We start from the raw sequence: 12523 nt of genomic DNA, 5'->3' as shown, positions 1-12523 counted from the left end.
TACTTAATTCGTTCCGGAGGTCCGTACTTAACCTGAAACTGTTCTTGACCTGAAGCACCACTTTAGCTAATGGGGCCTCCTGCTGCCGCCACGCAGCCACAGCACAATTTATGTTCTCATCCTGAAGCAAAGTTCTTAACCTGAAGCACTATTTCTGGGTTAGCGGAGTCTGTAACCTGAAGCATATGTAACCTGAAGCACATGTAGCCTGAGGTACCACTGTAGTTGAATAATCCACTCTGTGCTCCAACAACCACCTGTGTTTCCAAAAGAACCAGGAAAATCTAAGCACTGACTGACATCAAAATACCACACATTTTAAATCCTGTTGCACCACCTAATTAGTCACAATCTAATGGAAGTGCTTACCTCTATGTTAATTGCTTCTAGGGGGAGAAGGAAGCATTTGTACTCCATTAATCTAGAAAATCAAATGAGTAAAGTGATGAAATTTGGGGTGGCATCCCAGCACACATCTCTTTCTTTTCTTTTCTTTTGAATTATATTTTTATTGGTTTACAAATACATAAAAAGAAAACAAAGTTGTATATTCAAACTTCTTAATTACCTCTTAATTCCATTTTTTTACTTCCCTCAATTTGTCTGAACTTCCTTCATTTTATAACTTTTAACACAATCCTACTTATTGTTATTTATTCTGGTAGCTTCAATTTCATGGTTTATACTTATTATTAGATTTTCACATCACAGAGCTACCTTAAAACTTACAAACGTAATCTGGTTATCACTTAGTTTTAGCAAATATTGAATAAACTTCTCCCAATCTTCTGTAAATCTTTGATCTCGTCGATTCCGAATCCTTCCTGTCATTCTGTCCAATTCCGCATAGTCCATCATTTTGGCTCTCCAATCTTCTATCGTAGGCAGCTCCTCTTGTTTCCATTTCTGGGCCATCAATATTCTTGCTGCAGTCACTGCGTGTAAAAATAACTTCTTCTCTTTCTTGTTTATCTCATTCCCTGTAATACCTAGTAAAAACGCTTCTGGTTTCTTAGTAAATGTATATTTCAACATTTTCTTCAATTCATTATAAATCATTTCCCAGAAGCATTTACACTCCCACCACATATGAAAGAAAGTGCCTTCCTTTTCTTTACATTTCCAACATTTGTTACTTATCTTATACATTTTTGCTAACTTTACGGGGGTTATATACCATCAATACATCATCTTCATAACATTTTCTTTTATAGCAGTACATGCAGTGAATCTTAAACCATCTTTCCAAAGTCTTTCCCATTCCTCCATTTGTATATTATGTCCTATATCTTTGGCCCAATCAATCATCACAGATTTTACCTCCTCATCCTTTGTATACCATTCCAGCAATATCTTATACATTTTTGCTAAGATCTTACAGTCATTATTTAATATGTCAGTCTGAAATTTGGATTCTTTATCAGCAAAGCCCCTTTCATTTAAATCTTTTCTGAACATCTCATTAATTTGAAAAAAATGCAGCCAGTCATTCACATGATTCTTGACTTCTTCAAATGGTCTCATTTTCCATTTTCCTTCACTTTTACATATTAATTTCTCATATGTTACCCAACCCCCTGTCATATTGACTTTCTTCACGCTCATCGCTTCCAGCGGTGATAACCAATAAGGTGTTTTTTGTTCCAACAGATTTTTGTATCTTTCCCATACTTCAATCAAGGACCTTCTTATAATATGATTTTCAAAACCTTTGTGGACCCGTTTTTTATCGTACCACAAGTACACGTGCCACCCAAATCTATTATCAAAACCTTCTAAGTCTAATACATCTGTATCTTGTAATTTTATCCATTCCTTTAACCAACAGAGGCAAGATGCTTCATAATATAATTTCAGGTCTGGCAGGGCAAAGCCTCCTCTTTCTTTTGCATCTGTTAAAATCTTAAATTTTATCCTCGGCTTCCTACCCTGCCAGATATATCTTGAAATTTCTCTTTGACAGTTTTTAAAAATTGCTGTCCCCTTGATTACTGGAACTGTTTGGAATAGAAATAACATCTTCGGTAGCACGTTCATTTTTATCGTTGTAATTCTTCCCCAAAAGGAAAGTTTCATTCTTCCCCATACCTCAAGGTCCCTTTTAATCTTATTCCATGTTGGAACATAATTGTTCTGAAACAAGTCAATACTCCAATATTTTACTTTCTTAACCACTTCTATCTCAGTTTGCTGCTGTAATCTATTAACTAACTCCTGATCAATATTTTTAGTAATTGCTTTAGTTTTTTTCTTATTCAACATAAATCCTGCCAATTGTTCAAACTTATCAATTTCTTTCAATACTTCCAATACTGTATTCATAGGATCTTCCAAGGTTAATACCAAATCATCTGCGAAAGCTTTAACCTTATATTCTTTTCTGCCCACCTTTACCCCTTTAATTTGCTCGTTACTCCTGATTGCCCTTAAAAACACTTCTAAGACTGCGATGAACAACAATGGTGATAAAGGACATCCCTGTCTTGTGCCCTTGGTTATCTTTATATTTTCCATCGTCACATTATTAACTATCAATTTAGCTCTTTGGTCCATGTATATTGTTGTTACCATCTGCAGTGATCATGGAGCCTAAGAAAGTAAAATCTCTCACTGCCTCCATTTCTTCCCCTTCTATTTGCCAGGAGGTGATGGGACCAGTGGCCATGATCTTCGTTTTTTTGATGTTGAGCTTCAGACCATATTTTGCGCGCTCCTCTTTCACCCTCAGTAAAAGGTTCTTTAATTCCTCCTCACTTTCTGCCATCAAGGTTGTGTCATCTGCATATCTGAGGTTGTTGATATTTCTTCCAGCAATCTTAATTCTGGCTAGGGATTCATCCAGTCCAGCCTTTCGCATGATGAATTCTGCATATAAGTTAAATAAGCAGGGAGACAAAATACAGCCTTGTCGTACTCCTTTCCCAATTTTGAACCAATCAGTTGTTCCATATCCAGTTCTAACTGTAGCTTCTTGTCCCACATAGAGATTTCTCAGGAGACAGATGAGGTGATCAGGCACTCCCATTTCTTTAAGAACTTGCTATAGTTTGCTGTGGTCGACACAGTCAAAGGCTTTTGCATAGTCAATGAAGCAGAAGTAGATGTCTTTCTGGAACTCTCTAGCTTTCTCCATAATCCAGCGCATGTTTGCAATTTGGTCTCTGGTTCCTCTGCCTCTTCTAAATCCAGCTTGCACTTCTGGGAGTTCTCGGTCCACACACTGCTTGAGCCTTCCTTGTAGAATTTTAAGCATAACCTTGCTAGCGTTTGAAATGAGTCCAATTGTGCGGTAGTTGGAGCATTCTTTAGCACTGCCCTTCTTTGGGATTGGGATGTAGACTGACCTTCTCCAATCCTCTGGCCACTGCTGAGTTTTCCAAACTTGCTGGCATATTTAGGGAAGCTTTTAATGTTTGATGTATCACAGTATTTTAATATTCTTTTGGAAGCCGCCCAGAGTGGCTGGGGAAACCCAGCGAGATGGGCGGGGTATAAATAATACATTATTATTATTATTATTATTGAGTGTAGCACCTTAACAGCATCATCTTTTAAAATTTTAAATAGTTCAGCTGGAATACCATCACTTCCACTGGCCTTGTTATTTGCAATGCTTTCTAAGGCCCATTTGACTTCACTCTCCAGGATGTCTGGCTCAAGGTCAGCAACCACACTACCTGGGGTGTACGAGACATCCATATCTTTCTGGTATAATTCCTCTGTGTATTCTTGCCACCTCTTCTTGATGTCTTCTGCTTCTGTTAGGTCCTTACCACTTTTGTCCTTTATTATGGTAATCTTTGAACGAAATGTTCCTTTCATATCTCCAATTTTCTTGAACAGATCTCTGGTTCTTCCCATTCTGTTGTTTTCCTCTATTTCTTTGCATTGCTCGTTTAAGAAGGCCTTCTTGTCTCTCCTTGCTATTTTTTGGAATTCTGCATTCAATTTCCTGTATCTTTCTCTATCTCCCTCGCATTTTGCTTGCCTTCTCTCCCCCGCTATTTGTAAGGCCTCATTGGACAGCCACTTTGCTTTCTTGCATTTCCTTTTCATTGGGATGGTTTTCGTTGCTGCCTCCTGTATAATGTTGTGAGCCTCCATCCATAGTTCTTCAGGCACTCTGTCTAGCAAATCTAAATCCTTAAACCTGTTCCTCACTTCCACTGTGTATTCATAAGGGATTTGATTTAGATTGTATCTTACTGGCCCAGTGGTATTTCCTACTTTCTTCAGTTTAAGCTTGAATTTTGCTATAAGAAGCTGATGATCTGAGCCACAGTCAGCTCCAGGTCTTGTTTTTGCTGACTGTATAGAGCTTCTCCATCTTTGGCTGCAGAGAATATAATCAATCTGATTTCGATGCTGACCATCTGGTGATGTCCATGTGTAGAGTCGTCTCTTGTGTTGTTGGAAAAGAGTGTTTGTGATGACCAGCTTGTTCTCTTGACAGAACTCTATTAGCCTTTGCCCTGCTTCGTTTTGAATTCCAAGGCCAAATTTGCCAGTTGTTCCTTTTATCTCTTGATTCCCTACTTTAGCATTCCAATCCCCTATAATGAGAAGAACATCCTTCTTTGGTGTCACTTCTATAAGGTGTTGTAAGTCTTCATAGAATTGGTCAATTTCAGTTTCTTCAGCACCAGTAGTAGGTGCATAAACTTGGATTACTGTTATGTTAAAAGGTCTGCCTTGGATTCGTATCGAGATCATTCTATCATTTTTGAGATTGCATCCCAGTACAGCTTTCGCCACTCTTTTGTTGACTATGAGGGCCACTCCATTTCTTTTGCGGGTTTCTTGCCCACAGTAGTAGATATGATGGTCATCCGAACTGCATTCGCCCATTCCCGTCCATTTTAATTCACTGATGCCCAGGATGTCAATATTTATTCTTGCCATCTCATTTTTGACCACATCCAACTTACCCAGGTTCATGGTTCTTACATTCCAGGTTCCTATGCAATATTTTTCTTTACTACATTGGACTTTCCTTTCGCTTCCAGGCATATCCACAACTGAGCGTCCTTTCGGCTTTGGCCCAGCCACTTCATCAGCTCTGGATCTACTTGTACTTGTCCTCCCCTCTTCCCCAGTAGCATGTTGGACGCCTTCCGACCTGAGGAGCTCATCTTCCAGCGTCATAACTTTTATATGCCTGTTGTCTTTGTTCATGGAGTTTTCTTGGCAGGGATACTGGAGTGGCTTGCCGGTTCCTGCTCCAGGTGGATCACGTTTGGTCAAAACTCTCCACTATGACCTGTTCATCTTGGGTGCCCTGCTCGGCATAGTTCATAGCTTCTCTGAGTTCTTCAAGCCCCTTCACCACGGCAAGGCAGTGATCCATGAAGGGAAATGTATCCTTAGGTGGGCTTAATACAAGGTTGAAATGGTCCCAGCACACACTAGCTTGACAGATGGAATCATAAAGTTGGAAATGCAGGGAATCCACTGCTACATCATCTCCAATAGATGGCAGCCCAACCTTTGCTTAACATCTTCTAACCATGGAGATTCTAACACCTTCCAAAGATGGCTGTCTTCTAGTAGGGACAATTTAAATGACCAACAATGAAAGTGATCAAACATTATTGCATTCCTTGAGCCCAGAGAGATCAAACAGGCTGCACCACTAAGAAGGCCCCCTCCGGTCATAAAATCCAAAATTAAACTATGTTCTACTGTGCCAAATTCCAATTTTGAATCCATGAAAAATACATTCTATTATATGTTTAACAACTCATAAGGCAGCGGACTACAAAACCATTCTTATTGATATCAATGATATCAAAGATTATTGCTCTTGTTCATCAATATGATATTCTAAAGGTTGAAAGGGGTCTGCTTGATACTCTTCATATAGTCATCCCTTCCAGGGACTTGGGAACAATATATCCAAGTACATTTTCACTGGGAAAGAGCAGCAAGTGGAGTATCCTGCCCCCATCCTGGATTGAAGCCAAAAGGCAACATGCACAGAACTCCCCCCCCCTTCTTCTCTAACTGCATAATGCTTATGACAACCTGGCGTCTCATACTGAATGTAAATGAACTGTGAAAAGACTCTGTGAATTGAAAGTGGAGAGCAGTATGTACTATTTTGTCTCACATGAAATTTTTAATTAATTGATTGATCAAACAGAGTGCTTCTACTTCTTTTTTACCTTTGTTGTTGTTTAGTCGTTCAGTCGTGTCCGACTCTTCATGACCCCATGGACCAGAGCACGCCAGGCACTCCTGTCTTCCACTGCCACCCGCAGTTTGGTCAGACTCATGTTTGTAGCTTCGAGAACACTGTCTAACCATCTCGTCCTCTGTCTTCCACTTCTCCTTGTGCCCTCCATCTTTCCCAGCATCAGGGTCTTTTCCAGGGAGTCTTCTCTTCTCATGAGATGGCCAAAGTATTGGAGCCTCAGCTTCAGGATCTGTCCTTCCAGTGAGCACTCAGGGCTGATTTCCTTAAGAATGGATGCGTTTGATCTTCTTGCAGTCCATGGGACTCTCAAGAGTCTCCTCCAGCACCATAATTCAAAAGTGTCAATTCTTCGTCGATCAGCCTTCTTTATGGTCCAGCTCTCACTTCCATACATCACTACTGGGAAAACCAAAGCTTTTACTATACGGACCTTTGTTGGCAAGGTGATGTCTCTACTTTTTAAAATGGTGTCTAGGTTTTTACCTTTACTTCCTTTCAAATAACACAGCATGGCAAAAAAGCAAAGCAATTTAATATGGAAATGCTACTAAATTGCCAGCTCATCCCTTCTGATTCAGTGTGGATACCCAGGTTTTGCACTGAGGATCATTCTCTACTCATGAAATTTAGAACTCTGGAAGAAACATATAGATTTGCATACAGGAGAAGGAACCTTCAGCCCACAAAAAAGGGTCATGATGAGTGATGTCGCTGAAGCAACTGACAGGTGTGCAAAAAGCCACCTCCCGCCATGACCCGCCAGCAATGTTGTCCCAAGGGTCATTGGTGGGCAGGGGCTGTTTTTCTCCAAGCTGGATTTTCGGGGGCGATGCTTTTATCCCTTGAAAATTAATAGCAACATTGCCCCATTGACACGCAAAGGCTTTCTCCCACAGAAAGTATTGATGGTAGCTAACCAGGATGGGTTGAAATGAGGATTGGTCATTTGGATGGAAGATAAAACTATCCACACTATTAGCCATGATGGGTTCTTCAGCTCTGATAGCTCAGTTGGTTAGACCATGGTGCTGATAACGCCAAGGTTGCAGGTTCTATCCCTGTATGGACCAGCTGCCTATTCCTGCACTGCAGGGGGTTGGACTAGATGATCCTCAGGGTCCCTTCCAACTCTACAGTTCTATGATTCTATGATTCTATGATTCTTCTGCATTGCTCGGTCTCATGTCTCTCATCTTTCTCTTGGCAATGCCCCATAGATTCTCTATGGGGTTCAGGTCAGGCGAGATTGCTGGCCAATCAAGCACAGTAATCCCATGGGCATTGAACCAGGTTTTGGTACTTTTGGCAGTGTGGGCAGGTGCCAAAGTCCTGCTGGAAAATGAAGTCAGCATCTCCATAAAGCTAATCTGTGCAAGGAAGCATGAAGTGCTCCAAAATCTCCTGGTAGATGGCTCTGTTGACCCTGGACTTAATGAAGCACAGTGGACCATAACCAGCTGATGACGTGGCTCTCCAAATCTCTTTTCTGATGAGAGCAGCTTTTGCATCTCATTTAGAAACCAAGGATCCAGAGTCTGGAGGAAGAATGGGGAGGCATACAATGCCAGATGCTTGAAGTCCAGTGTGACGTTTCCACAGTCTGTGTTGATTTGGGGAGCCATGTCATCTGCATGCTTCTACTTCTCAGAGGTCCAATATTGCTCTATTTGCAATCCTTGTATTGCTGATTTCATTTAAATTTTTCATATAAATTTTATTTATATCCCACCCTCCCCAGCTGAAGCCGGGCTCAGGGCGGCTAACAACAATAAAACAGTACAAAAGTACAAAAGTACAGCACAAACAACACTCTAAAATCATTCATTATAAAATTAATTAATTTAAGCCACTGGCAACCATTGGGCCAGAGCTCCGCGAAGATTGCCGAGGGAGGGAGTCAGGCTGTGCCCTGGCCAAAGGCCTGGTGGAACAGCTCTGTCTTGCAGGCCCTGCGGAAAGATGTCAAGTCCCGCAGGGCCCTGGTCTCTTGTGACAGAGTGTTCCACCAGATCGGAGCCACGGCCGAAAAAGCCCTGGCTCTAGTTGAGGCCAGCCTAACTTCTCTGTGGCCTGGGACCTTCAAGTTGTTTTTATTTGAAGACCGTAAGTTTCTCTGTGGGGCATACCAGGAGAGGCGGTCCCCTAGGTATGAGGGTCCTAGGCCGTATAGGGCTTTAAAGGTTAAAACCAGCACCTTAAACCTGATCCTGTACTCCACCGGGAGCCAGTGCAGCTGGTATAGCACCGGGTGAATGTGATCTCGCAGCGAAGACCCCGTAAGGAGTCTCGCTGCAGCATTCTGCACCCGCTGGAGTTTCTGGGTCAGTCTCAAGGGCAGCCCCACGTAGAGCGAGTTACAATAATCCAGGCTTGACATAGCTCGCTTTGCATGTCATGAGTCTATCTCATATATTAGTTTCACCTTTTAAGTCGAATTACTGAAATAAATGAACTTTTCCACGATATTCTAATTTTCTGAGTTTCACCTGTATATATAAATATCAGAGCAATGAGCCTCATTCTGCTCAGTGGGACATATTTTTAAATAGGCATTCAACATGAAGCTCTGGCCTTTTTACACCTGATCTGGGAGTTCGGTGCTTGAGGTGTTGTTGGGGAGGGAGTGGTTGCTCTTGTGGCTGCTGGGTTTCTTTGGTTTTTTGTATCTTCTGCTGCGATTGATTGAAATTGTTCAGTTTGGTTTTGCATTTACTATTGATGGCTACTTTTCAGATGTTGTAGTCATGTATTTTTTCATTATGTAAGCTGCCTTGAGTATGGTTTGAACTGTAGAAAGGCAGAATGCAAATAAAAATACGTATGTATGTATGTATGTATGTATGTATTATTACACGTCTTGTCCTGCAGGGGCAAATGTGCCAGTGGAGACTTGCAGAGCCCATTGTAGCCCTGAGCTAAAAGACTCTGTTCCTCCCACACATCATTATTGTCCTGTAATGAGTGGCCAGTTCATAATGTCACGGCCCACCAGTTTATCTTTATAAGTCCTTTCTGAGTACACTGTGATCTGTAGAGTGGTTCTAACAGGAACAGAGGAAGAAGCTTTTCTACTCTGGTGGAATCCAGTGAAGGTCTGCATTTGTTCCTCTATTACCTAGGCTTCTGCTGTGACATACACAGTGTCTTCTGCTTCCAAGATGTCCACCCCAGGCCAACTTTTTCTGGTAATCTGTGCTTTCCTGTGCCTGATACCTGGAGGTATGTTTTCTTCTTCTTCCGAGAGTTGGGGAAAGCATTATCAACCAAGGGAGATAGGTTCAAGGCAGGTAGACTGGGCCAAGGGAGAAGGAAAATGTAACTTAGGTAGATTCACATCGAAATATGAACCAAACCAAACTTCTCCCTCCTCCATAGAATCTCAGCTAAGCCAATAAAATGACCCTGATTCTGTTATCTGCTGCCTCTTGATGGAAGGATTCTTTTTAGCTGACAACTGAAGGAGAGGGAGAGCTAAAAACAACAGTAGTCGCAGTTGAGCGGATGGAGTGGTCCTGCTTCACATCTGCACCTTTCCTGCCAACTGCTACAGCCTGCTGAGATATATTTATTTATTTATGCATGCATGCATGCCACTCTTCCTAATATTTAAATTGGAATGCCAGGGTAGAGGTATCTCGGTAGAGATACTTTGCAAATACAGAATGAACTCAAGCTGTGGTCAAGTCATGGGCTCCATCATCTCAGAGCTGGGGACGGATGGGTCAATGTATTTCTATCCTGTACCAACTCCCATTTGGGGCAAATTATGTAAGGAAAAATCAACCCAACTTTTCAAGCAGCAATATTGAATATTCTGAAGAGGTGGTCTGTGGAATGCCTCTTTCCCTCTTTAGTATTTTACAGCTGCTTAGAGCAGCTCTGAGGCCATGTGGCAAAAGAAAATTGTGATCTCAGGAATTGACAGTGCTGTCCCTTTCTGGGGAATGGTAATGTAGAAAGGGATGCCTGCCCCTGTGTGCCTATGGGGGCAGCAATTGTAAGATACCAATACAAGAAAGAAGGAAGGAAGGAAGGAAGGAAGGAAGGAAAGGGAAGGGGACAGAAGGAAAGGAAGCTGAGCCTGGGCCCATTACCCCCTTTCCATTGTCTGAAAGTAAGTTTACAAATTCAAAAATCTGAAATCAGGCATTTTGAAAACAAGATACTTTTCCATTTCTTTTTTTGAAGTACACTGTCTGTGAACATTCCGTCAATGTTGTTTTTGTAACCTAGGGGCTGCCAAAGTGTCACCCATGAGTGGATATGCATCCACAGGCACATCCCTGGTACCTACGATATCCCCTCTCCGCCCCTTGAGGAGGGAAGACTTGAAAGAAGAGCCCTATTTGTCACCCGTAGACCAGATAGTGATGTGTGCTTGGTTGCAATGTGTTGCCCATGTCAATTTTTCTTGTTTATAAATATGTCCATAGTCCCCAAAGAGTTAACAATCCTTGTACTAACCTAAGGCAGGGTTTCCCAAACTTGGGGGTCTCCAGCTGTTGTTGGACTACAAGTTGCATCATCCCTAAATAGCAGGATCTGCTGTCAGGGATGATGGGAAATGTAGTCAAAAAACAAACAGAGGCCCAAGTTTTGGAAACCCTGACCTAAGAGATTACTTTCTTGCCGAGAATATGAAGATTTCCAACCAAATGGCTACAAGGCTACCCTCGTTTATTCACATGAGACTTTGGTTTTGTCTTTTGGAGCAGATGCTCTCCAGTGTTCACTGTGCATAGCCTTGGAAGAAGGAGGAAAATGTGAAATGGGTACCTGTGAAATTGATGGTGAAGGACAGTGTATTGCATTGATTGCCTATAAAGGTAAAAAAACCACACCTGCTATAAGGTTGTACCTTCTTTGGGCTCCATGTTCCCTTTTCCCCTTAAGTGTCTTTGGGGGGGGGGGCTTAGCGATACAATAAAGGGAAATAGAATTCAATGTGGCACTAAGTGAGGAATGTGGGGGGGTGGAAAAATTAGATTCTAGTGATGCATTTCAACAACAGAAGAGGTGGGGTCCCTAGATCCAAAGAGCAGGGCTAGCACACAGAAAGACCCAGCAGGGTTTAAAATCATGTCACACTTTGTGCAGTAGGACAGCGTGGGGATAGGCTGTTAAAGCTGCTTTAATATCCCATTTAATCCACTAAAGCAGTGGACCCATTTCTATCCCTCTTAGCATTTAAAACACCACACCTTGTTAAGGAAGTTTTCAAATGCTTTACTTACAGATGCAAAAGACTGATTTATTATTTGTTCCACGCAGTGGCAAGCAGAAATCAGGTAGAATGCTCTTTGGTGGAAAACATAGAAGTTTAGTTTCAAAAATGCAGTCTGAGCTTGTAGGGAGCAAGCTCAGACACATTGAATGGTGGAAGAGAGTGTGGAAAGGAAGAGAAGGCTTGACTTCTTCCCTCACTGGAGAAGACAGTGTGGGACCTCAATGATTCTAGAAAACACAGTTTTCTGGTATTAACCCCTTCATACACTAACTAGCACTCATGCACTATTATGTTTGATTGCAATGTGGGTAGCAAGGTCTGATCACATAACAAGTATCCCCCCCCCCACCTTTCCTTCCCATATGAACTGCTTAAACCTGTTCTGGGTTTCTGCTAGAGCAGATTAGGGAGCAGGGGAGGAGCGTGTGCCTATACCCAAAATAGCTTTGTTCCCCAAGAGTAATAAATTTTGTGTTTCTTCTTTCCTTCAGTCATCAGTATTACCAGACTATTTATTTCTAAGCTCTGCAGAACTCTCAGTAAGGGGGCACAGCTCAAAGGAGAGCAGTTTAGATCTTTTAGGTGAAATTCAGTTAATCATTGTGGTGGCAATAGTGATGCAAACATTCACTCTTTTCTCTCCTCCTTTTTCCTGCTTTCTGTCCCTTTTCTCAGGTGAGGAGGTTTTTGAAAAAATACTTGGTTGTTCGAAGAAGGATAATGCCAACTGTGGTAAAACAACTGATGACCCAACACATGGCATGCATTATAAACTCAACTGCTGTGATGAAAGTGATCTCTGCAATTCAAAGTTTTAAGACTCTGCTCACTTGCAGACAATAAAAGCTTATGCTCTTAGCTTGTCAACTTTTCTTTGAATGTTCTTTATGCAGTGAGGTCATAGTCTGAGACAGTGGCACCAGGTGAGTTCAAAACAGCCAGTACTATTTCTGCAGCAGTGTCCCAAACCTACCCAATCAGCGTGAAAAGGGAGCTTTTGGGCCACTGTAGTTTCTAAAGCTAAGCATCTGGAAACACTGCAATCACAAGGGGCTTTGGATTCAAGAGAATGGTGTGCAAGTTCTGTTAAGCACAATGTG

General features: G+C 41.8%; 1 long non-coding RNA gene across 1 annotated transcript; it reads left to right on the top strand.

Moving 5' to 3' along the window:
* Positions 1-9222: 9222 nt before the first annotated feature.
* On the top strand, positions 9223-12280 carry LOC310674443. The gene is made up of 3 exons (XR_014509598.1): positions 9223-9415; positions 10912-11022; positions 12099-12280. It is a non-coding gene; the product is annotated as an uncharacterized lncRNA (long non-coding RNA).
* The last annotated feature ends 243 nt before the right edge of the window (positions 12281-12523 follow it).

Source organism: Podarcis tiliguerta (genome assembly GCF_965153285.1).
Source record: "Podarcis tiliguerta genome assembly, chromosome: 3".
Lineage (NCBI taxonomy): Eukaryota > Metazoa > Chordata > Lepidosauria > Squamata > Lacertidae > Podarcis > Podarcis tiliguerta.
Note: the sequence above shows the minus strand (reverse complement) of the source record. Positions and strands in the feature narration are given on the sequence as shown.